Raw genomic sequence first — 10255 nt, 5'->3', positions numbered from 1 at the left:
GGTGAGTCTTTTTTATACCATTTTTACTGTCTGTTCTTTATTCATATTAAAACTTTTCCTGGAGCTGTTCTGCATGGCCACTCCTTGGTTCCGCCTTTTTAGAGCATGCGTAGTCTTCTGCCTTGTGGTTTTATTTCTCTTGATTCTTGGGGTTGGGCCCGCTAGGCAAGAGTCGATGGTAGGGTGGATTTCTTAATTCTCCAGACAGACAGGGCTGATTGCAGCTTTGGGCCTCTTCGTCTCTCCGGGCAGAGTGGTGATAACGGCTCTTGGACTCTCCTGGCCGCCTGTTCTCCGGGCGGAGTAGCCTTTGGGCCCTTTTGCTCCCTAGACAAAGTGTTGATTAGCAGCTTTTCGGGCCTCATCCTCTGTTCGTTTGGAGGTTATCTTACGTGCTCACACTTGTTAACATTCTTGCTAAAAAGAGAGAAAACTACATCCACACAGCAAAAAGCATTTCTAACATTATATAATATCTACTTTATACTTTGCGAGAAGCCAATATAATATATGTTTATAACACCTCCATTGGCGACCTCCTTTTCCCTCTGATTCAGCTACCTTGTGGTAGGTGCGATGGTGCTGAAGAAGGGTGGCGGCTTGGCACAGTTGCTGTCACAGGTGGATCTTTGAGTGGCATGTGTGAGGGTAGGAGGGTACGGCACCCATAGCTGAAGGCAAAAAAGGTCAGGGCATGTCATCAGCCGCAGTCGTGCTAAGTTGTTCATCTATGCAAACTGCTTGCCGAGTTGTTCCTTTCTTAGGTAATGGGGGCTTGTATCAACCAGAACTGCAAATGGTCAGTATTTGCAGAGAAGGTTACTTGGACTGTTGTTGAAGTGAGTGTAGCAGTTTCTATGGCATTCTGCAAAAAAAGTGACAGGTCTCCCTGTGTTCCCCAGTTCTTAACAAAGATGAAGTTAACAAACCCCTGAAAAGAGGTTTTGCAAAACTTCAGGGATATTTTCCTACTAGTACTGTAGAGACAACCATAGTCACCTTGTCTTTCCAAAAGTGAAGGTTCCCTATTTTTGTCCAAGAGCATCAAGTGCTTTTGATCAGCGTTTGTGTGCATGCATTAGCCTCGTTCTTGCTCTTCCTTGGAGAACTTTTACAATACTCACATGATCTGTGTAGGCTGCAGACTGCAGTGGTGAACTTCAAGGCTTCCAGCAGAAGGGAGATGCTGTCCACGTTTTGGATTCTCCTTAGCCTGAACCTTCAATGTCCAATAACGCAGCGTTTGGTGCTCGAGGCACTGACTCTGGCGTGCCCCTGGTCAGAGACAGTCCAGCTGCGTTACCTCCACGCGTCGCTGAAGCGACTTCGGGTTCAGGAAAAGAGCTTGCTGGGCTAGCTAGCTGGCTTCTTTGCAGAGGGAAACACGGCAGGAGCCGTTGATGTCGGCTCACGTTAGCTCAGAGACAAAGGAAGAGAGGGGCTGTTCAGGTCTGGCTTCTAACAGGTTTAATGCGATAGGATGAGGATGAGGTCGGATTGATGGGAATCCGCTCCTCGGAGCCTTGTCCTCAGTTTTATAGGGAATTTGAAAACCCCCTGTAACTATTCCTGAAAAGACCTGCCTTGCTAAATTAGTGCCTTTTAAGTCTTGTGTCCCCAGGATAGAACAACAAACTCACAAAGATAACAGCAGTGGATCTACAGGACTTCTGCAGGCCTTCTGGACTGCAGACATCTCTGACCAAAGGCCACAGATGACGTGTACCCTGATCCTGCCGAACGCCCGTCCGCCCTGGACTCAGCTTCAAGGTTTGATTGATACTGGTGCTGATGTAACTATCATCTCCTTCTCTGCGTGGCCTCCCTCATGGCCTTTACCCCCAGTGGGATCGGCCATCACAGGATGAGGATGAACCACACAGAGCTATTGAAGCGAACGGCCTGTGACGGTGAAGGACTCAGAGGGGCACACAGCTACAATTAGGCCTTATGTTACTACCACTTCCCTTAACCTTTGGGGACGGGATGTGTTGGCAGCCTGGGGCATACGGATCGGGACAAATTTTTAGCAGGGGTCACTGTGCGCAAAGGTGCACAGTATCCTACACTGCCTTTGCAGTGGTTGATTAACACACCAATCCGAGTCAGACTCTGCTTAGTTAGTTGAATTAAGGGCTGTTATCATGGCTTTTCAATGATTCTCACAGGAACCTTTGAATTTGGTTACTGAAGCCGACTAGCAAAAGCTCGTATACAATTAATCACCTTACGGTACCACAAAATTCAAAGAATCCTGTTCTTCTGAATCACTTTCTCTCATTGCAATCTGCAGGCAAGAGACAACTGCCCTGGGCAAAAGTCTGGGTGTGGAATTTACTCACTAACCAGTGGGAAGGCCTGCGGGAACTTATGGTTTGGGGTCGTGGCTATGCTTGCGTTTCTACAGATACTGGGGTACGGTGGCTAGCTGCAAAATGTGTTCGCCCTGCCCTACGGCACCAGAGGCAGAACAGGCAACCTCCAAATGATGACCAGAACACCAACCATCCAAGTGGCCACCAGAATGTAGATCATCAGCCATCAGACTCTTCTGATGATGACCAAGATGTTGACCATCAGGCAGATGGTCCTTCTACAAGCAGAGACTGGGATGGTCCTTCCACAAGCAGAGACTGAACTTTAAATTTCTTGTTATGGAGTCAGATCGTTAAAGCCTTAAGGACATATTTAGAATTAATAACTGATGTAAATTTCTATTTAGGATTAATAGTGGAGTTGTTATCTTATCAAACAAAAAGGGGGAATTGTAGATACCAAAATGCTGCTAGCGAGGATTTTCTTGCTATTTTCTAAGTCTGTGAGAGACTTTTCTCTCTCACAGAAGAGGTAGCAGAGTATGTAAACAACCAAGCCACCTGCAACCTTGAAAAGTCTGGTTTATGGTCTAGTAGAAAAATATTTTGACAATGGATGGTTTAGGATTTTAGCCAATCACCCCAAGGGGGGGGGCTGATCCTTTGTCCAATTAGACTATGAAGAAAAAAGTCTGTAAAAGAGTTTGTGAAATAATTAAATGAATAAATCTTGGTGCACAATTCCTGCCTGCTGGATCTTCTCTCCTCCTCCTCCCTATGGCTGCGGGACACAGTGATACACCCTAGGGCCCAGGCCTGCGGTAATAGACCACAATTACAAGTGAACTGCAACACAAGCAGCTAACACATTCCTCCTGTGATAAATGAGTGAACGATAAATTTTGTCTTTCGCATCTATCACTTTAACATTTAGAAGTGAGAATGTACTATGTAGAAATAGTGTTAAGGTAAAATATAGGTAAGTAAAAACAAGACTAGAGTAAATTGTAACTTCGAATGAGTGGTAACATGTTGGGAAACGTAGGAAGAAACACATGATAATAAATGTCCTTTCAGTTGAGAAATTACAGAGGTGGAAACCAAGACATCTTCAAGAAACAAAGAAGATAAACCGCATGCATCCCAGGAAGTCTGTTATCTCATCAAAACTCACACCTCCCAAAGAACCCATCAACTACAAATTAGGTTGGAGACTGAGGAGGCACCGGAGGGGGGTGCCTGCCTTCAATTCTGGAGCTACTCAGAGGACCGAGGTGGCAGTGTGCTGGCGTGTGCTGGCGCAAGGGGGCAGAGACGGAGGGGGGAAAGTTGAGTGAAGTGTAAATGACTTTCTGGGCTTAAGGACTATGTTTAAAGAAGTACTAAAGTTCACAGTAAAATGAATGGAGCCACGCCTCTAGCAATATTGCTAAGTGCTCCTGCACTGTGATATGCCTTTTTTCTACTAATAAATGCTCAATATTATGCTGCTGAAAATTCCGCTTGGGAATTCATCTTTCTCACTTCTTCCCTTAAAATCAGTTCTAAGAATTTAGTGTGAAATACATTTAGGCTTGGTCCACATTATTTTTAGTTCAAATAAACACATCTAAATTTTTTCCATCTTTCCCATTAAAGGATTTTGGTTTTGGCTCATTCTTTCAGCATTTTGCCAGCAATCTGCTCAATGCTCTTTCCTTAGGAATGAAAGCTGTAGCCTGATATTACAAAGTGTTTGGTGAAACCTTTACCATGACTCTCAAGTCGCAACATGCCAGATAATCACTGGTTTTCAAAGCTGCTTGAAGATAGAAGGAAAGCGTCAAAGGTTTATGCATGAATCAGCATCCCCTTGTCACAACGTCATGCTGCAGTGATCCTTGCAGAGCTCTAAGACTGGATTTAAAGGAGAAAAGCTCAATACTGGCTCCTGAGCCAGCAGGATGAAACATCCAAGATTGTACATATATTACTTCTGTGCTAAAACTACTGTATGAAAACGTCTTACCATTATGGCAGTTTTATAGTACTCCATAGGAGACATCTCTTTAAATGACTCTAATATCCTTTCAGTGCTAAAATTGAGAAGGGGGTTGATCCATAGTTAACTCATGTAAACACGAGTGAACTACTAAGAGACAGCAAATGTTAATCACAAAACCTAAGCAGCAGGATTCGCCTTAATCTTGTCAAGATAAGAGGAACAGGATCTTTTGAAAACTGGCACAGAGATCGCTGCATCAGCCACCGAAGAACTGCGCATGCTCCAGAAAGAAAGGTAAAAAGTGCATTGTGACAAAGACTACTGATCTTCATCAGAAAGACCCTCGAGGAAGAAGAGGAGCCTTCCTCAGTGCGCCCATCAGCGTACACAGCGCATGCATGGCACGTATGCTAATGATATTAATGACTTCCGAGAAGTAATTTCTAGAACCACTCCTATCCCAAGAATTGTGATGAATGTTCATAAATTTTACACATAATGCTGGACTGTATGGAGTGCTCTGTGTGTGTGTGTTAGGAGGAGTGATCCCCCATGCACCCAGCGCCGAATAAAGCAAATACCCGCTTCTCTGACTCTGAAGCATCTCTAGGCCTGGTTTTGGGCAATTCAAAATAGGTGAATACACATTACAACTACAGCTGAAGTTGTTGCATAGGCAGATTGAAGAGGAAAGGATTTCATCTTCATCACTCTCCTTCTTTCTTGTTTTGACAGAATTAAGAACTTGTAAAAAATCTGATATCACTGATGCTCACCACTCTTCCAATTAGACTACGCTCACTTAGGCAACGAAGTCCAGAGCTTCGGATATCTCCCGCTTCTGCCCTAGGAATTGCTTCCAGTGCTGTACCTTTGCTCCAGCTGCGAAACCAAACCAGCAGAACCAAGGAAGTTCTCTCTGAATGAACCATTGCTCTTGAAGGCTACAACGGCAGTCATGGCAGTGAACACTGCTCTTCACTGGGCCATTCCTCTGAAAAAAAACCATGCACCACCTCTCAACCTAAACCGTTAAGCCTCCTGCTGATGCTGACTGACAAAGCGTCCAACTGCACTTAGATTCCAACAGCTACTTCCAATGACCTGTCAACAGAGCTTTGCAGACTTGCAACAGAGCAACAAACTAAAGGGGCTATGTTTCATGGCTGTTTTTCAAACATCATTGACTTATGTCCCTTTGCCAGCTTAAGTGAAGGTGGCCCATCCACCTTGGTCAAAATCAGCAGAATTTTGGCCCAATTTGTTGTTACGCAACACATCATGACACAATCTCTTGGTGTTGATGCAAAATTCCCACTGAAGTGCATGTCGTTACATGACTTAAGGCTACCTACTCACAGAGTGTCCACTCCACTGCCACACCCATTTTCTGGCCACCTTGAAATGACTGAGCTGTCTTACTGTTCCCAACATTCCTCAGGGGTACGTGACCACCATAGCCTCCCTTCTGAAGTTTAGGAACCTAAGTAGTACTAGCAATAGCAGTTTATCCAAAATCCATTTGCTCCATCAACAAACTCCGAGCAAGCGCTGAGAATTAGTTTCAAGACTTCTACATATATTTACAGGGAGCTTTTTGTTTGCTTGTTTGTTTTTAAAGCAGATGGAGTAGTGCGATGTTTCCCTGAGGCTACCAGGGCTGCGAGGCAGGCAGGCAGAGCCCTGGCATGGGTGGCACAGGGGACCCCGGGCGCTGACGGCTGCCACCAGCGCAGGCCAGCTCGGAACTGGCAGGCAGGGCTGCACCCCGCGTCTGCCACAACAGCTGCAGCTTCTGCAGCCTGAAACACAGCTGGCTCAGGGGTTCAAATTAAGAGCCAAAACCTTTTGCTGCTCAATTTGGGGCAGAGAAAGGTCATCACTTCTAGCATGGCATAAGCCTGCCACTACATTTCTGTGAAGGAAAATCACCTTGTTAGAGTGAAACTCCTGAGTAAAATACTGAAGCGCTTTCAGATTCGTATTATCTGACATTTCTGTGACCTTCTTTTATACCTGCATTGTTTCCTACTGCTGGTTTTGGGCACAAGTTCTGTGTACACTATTCTGGAAACAAAAAAATAACCCAAAACCAACACCCACTCCTCCCCCACCATCACTCCTTCCCCAGCCCCAAGCCTAACAAAACCAGCCTGCAGAATGTGCAGGATTTCAAATGAGAACAAGCATAGATGGGACATCAAAAGATGGATTCTCCTTAGACATTTGTGCATGCAGTGCTCTGCAATCAACTCCTAAATTCTACTCCTCGTACACCAAATATTTGTCTTGGGAACTCCTTGTTCTCCATTCCAACCCTTCTGAGAGGGTAATCGAGGAGTTACTCTACATATTTTAAGCACATGTTGCACTAGTCAAATCCAATGCACAGCATTACTTGACTAACTGAGGCGGTGGCAAGGTCAATTAAGACCTGTTCATGTCTTAATTTGGAGCTCTTCCAACTGCTTGAAAAGTGAAGCCTTGGACGTTGAAGGTTCAGGCTAAGGAGAATCCAAAATGTGGATAGCATCTCCCTTCTGCTGGAAGCCTTGAAGTTCACCACTGCAGTCTGCAGCCTACACAGATCATGTGAGTATTGTAAAAGTTCTCCAAGGAAGAGCAAGAACGAGGCTAATGCATGCACACAAACGCTGATCAAAAGCACTTGATGCTCTTGGACAAAAATAGGGAACCTTCACTTTTGGAAAGACAAGGTGACTATGGTTGTCTCTACAGTACTAGTAGGAAAATATCCCTGAAGTTTTGCAAAACCTCTTTTCAGGGGTTTGTTAACTTCATCTTTGTTAAGAACTGGGGAACACAGGGAGACCTGTCACTTTTTTTGCAGAATGCCATAGAAACTGCTACACTCACTTCAACAACAGTCCAAGTAACCTTCTCTGCAAATACTGACCATTTGCAGTTCTGGTTGATACAAGCCCCCATTACCTAAGAAAGGAACAACTCGGCAAGCAGTTTGCAAAGATGAACAACTTAGCACGACTGCGGCTGATGACATGCCCTGACCTTTTTTGCCTTCAGCTATGGGTGCCGTACCCTCCTACCCTCACACATGCCACTCAAAGCTCCTTGCGTGGAGCTCTCGCACCACCTATGACAGCAACTGTGCCAAGCCGCCACCCTTCTTTAGCACCATCGCACCTACCACAAGGTAGCTGAATCAGAGGGAAAAGGAGGTCGCCAATGGAGGGAAGTTGTACCCCCTGACAGCTAAGCTCCAACTACGGTGTCGCTTATGTCCTTCCCAGGACGGGCGGGAAAACGCCTCGGCGCAGCGCAGCGCTGGCCGGGAGCGGCCGGCACGGCACCGAGCGCGCTCCCCACTCCCTCCCGCCCGCGCCGCTGCGGAGACCCCGGGTTCGCCGGAATCGGCCACATGCTGCACGGAGGGCAGCGCGGCAAAGGCGGCCTCCCCTCGTCGCCCGGGGAAGGCCGGCCTCGGATCCCCGCTCTCTCCACCGGCACGGGCAGTGCCAGCAGCCTCTCGCTGTGGCCGCCGCTGGCCGAAAGCCTCGCCGCGCACCGCCCGGCCGGCCCCGCCGCTCCGCGGGGTCACACGGCACCTGCCGTGGGCGGCCGCCGAGCGACAGGAAGCAGAAGCGCTCACCGCCGCGCCGCTCGCCGCCCCGCCCGGGCGCTCCTCTCCTCGCGCTACCACGATGGCGCCGGCCCGCCCCGCCTTCCCCGTCGCCTGCGGCGCAACGCGGCTGCTCCGAGCCACGCAGCACGCGTGCGGCCGGGCCCTGCCGAGCTGCCGGCGGAGCCGGGGCACAGCCCGGGCGGGAGAGCTTCCGGCGAGGCTGGGCGGGCGGCGAGCGCGGCCGAGCGTGAGCGCGCCAGGCGGGCGGCGGGCGGCGGCGCGATGGAGAGCTAGATGGAGGCGGCAGCACCGCGCGGCATAAAATAGCTGATCGTCCGGCAGCCGCCCGCTCCGCAGCCCCTCGGCTGCTGTCGAGAAGGGCCCCGGCCCTGGCCGCGCCGGTGGCGAGGCGGCTCCGCAGCCCGCGGGCAGCCCTGGCGGGGCAGGGGAGCACTGCGGGCAGCCCCGGGGCCGCGCAGCCGTCTGCAACGCGCGGTGGGAGCCGCTGGGAACTATTTTACACGTTCCGGGGGGCTGGAGAGGAGCACGGAGACCACGCGGCAGGTCGCTGCCGTTAGGGAAAATTAATCCACGATGCCTGAGGTTTATATCCGAAAAGGAGACAGAGGAGTCCTGCAACATTCTTCGACTACAGGGAGAGTCCATGGGGCTTTTCCCATGGCGTCTGTCAAACGGTTGCGGGATGCAGCCCCCTTTTGATGCCAAGTTCCCGGCCACAGCACCCTCTTCCTTTTCCCCACTGGCTGAGGTATTCGGGAGATACAGACTTCCGGAACTGCCTACTCTATGCGCCCCCCTCTAATATGCACCCCCCTCTTGGCATCGAGAAGAAAGAAAAGAACCCCATTCCTAATGCTCTTAAGTCTTTGTTGCCTTGCTCTAGGTTCAGGAATTTAACACGGCCTTGATTAATCAACAGTCTCTGATGATTAGTAACAGTTCTAGAGAACTCCTAGTTTCTTCTGTTACTTCACTAGCCATAACTTCCTAGCCTTGTCTACAGGCCGATTCACACGGTCTCTTTGTAAAGACTCATCCATCTCATTCCTTTTAATCCCTCCTCTTTTTATTTGCTCTGTATTTGTCTTTACAAACCTTAATTACCATGGATTTAATTTTTTTCTTCTGGAGTCTTCTTGGGTTTTGCTATTATTTGCAGTGACATCCTTTTCTGTCCTTTTGTAGTCATTTCTGGATCAGGTAGGCATGGCTGCTAGCGGCATCCCCTTGAGCACCTGCTGAAAGAGCTGCCACCAGCATGGTGTCACACATGGTAAAAAGATGAGAGTTGCTATAGCATGTAAGAGGAGGAATCGTATTCATTTAGCCCAGAGCTGGCCAGTTAACCATGAAAACATGTCCCATCCCCATCCTTTCAACATTTGGACAGGTCCACGAGCTGACGTTATTTCCTTTGTTATTTGTTTGACCACTTTTCCGCTGTCATCTGCTTGCAAACAGCAGCTCGAGTCATTTAATTTCCCACAAACTCCTCCTTCTTCTGCCAACAGATAATCTAATACCATCCAATGTTGAAATACCGCTTTCCTCATTTAAGTGGGTTGCTCAGCAAAAAGGTCAAGCGCTGTGGCTGGCTGGTTGGTAATTATTTCCGAGACAGCTTGTAACCTAATTATCTCCTTCAAATGATAAATGGGTTCCCAGGCATCTGGGATTAATTCCTTAGGTTTCCAAGGGGCTGGTCCATCGTGTTGGGTAACTTGTTCTGTTGGCCGTTCATCATTTCCCCGTTTTGGGGTGCTCCCTCCAGCCAGGGCTGCATCAGCTGACTGCTTTTCTCTAATTAAATCATCACAGATTTTGATTCCTAAGCGATTTCCCAGAACTTGTAGTAGCAAAAAGAACAACAGTCTACTAAATATACCATATCCCTGACCAGTTTGGAGGTAACCTGAGCTAAGCATGTTGGCCACAAATCCAATACTGTCCTTTCAAAGCCCGTGTTCCATTAGCAAAGGAACCTACCCATGGTCATCAATTGGTGGCTCAAAATACAGCAGGATTCCCGGGCCTAACGGTCCTCCAACAAGAGTTGCCCCACCATAAGGGTCCCAGCATTTGCATTTCCAAGCTCCCGCACAGGGTTCCCACCTACATTTACATCTGCAAGCTGCTTGGTTGGATTTGGAGCAGAACTCACTAAAAGGCTTTGAGTTCCAATCCGGTGTGGCCATTCCCACTGATAATCACAAACAACATGTCTTCTACTTGTGGAATTTTTGTGGGGACTGCTCAAAAACAGGTGGTCAAAAAAACCCCTTGTCCCTCCCCATTGCTTTACAGGCTTCCAAATATTTTTGGTAAGTGTGA

Source organism: Aphelocoma coerulescens, unplaced genomic scaffold (assembly GCF_041296385.1).
Source record: "Aphelocoma coerulescens isolate FSJ_1873_10779 unplaced genomic scaffold, UR_Acoe_1.0 HiC_scaffold_111, whole genome shotgun sequence".
In the NCBI taxonomy this organism is placed as follows: Eukaryota; Metazoa; Chordata; class Aves; order Passeriformes; family Corvidae; genus Aphelocoma; species Aphelocoma coerulescens.
The sequence above is the reverse complement of the archived record's forward strand: the minus strand, read 5'-3'. Positions refer to the sequence as shown.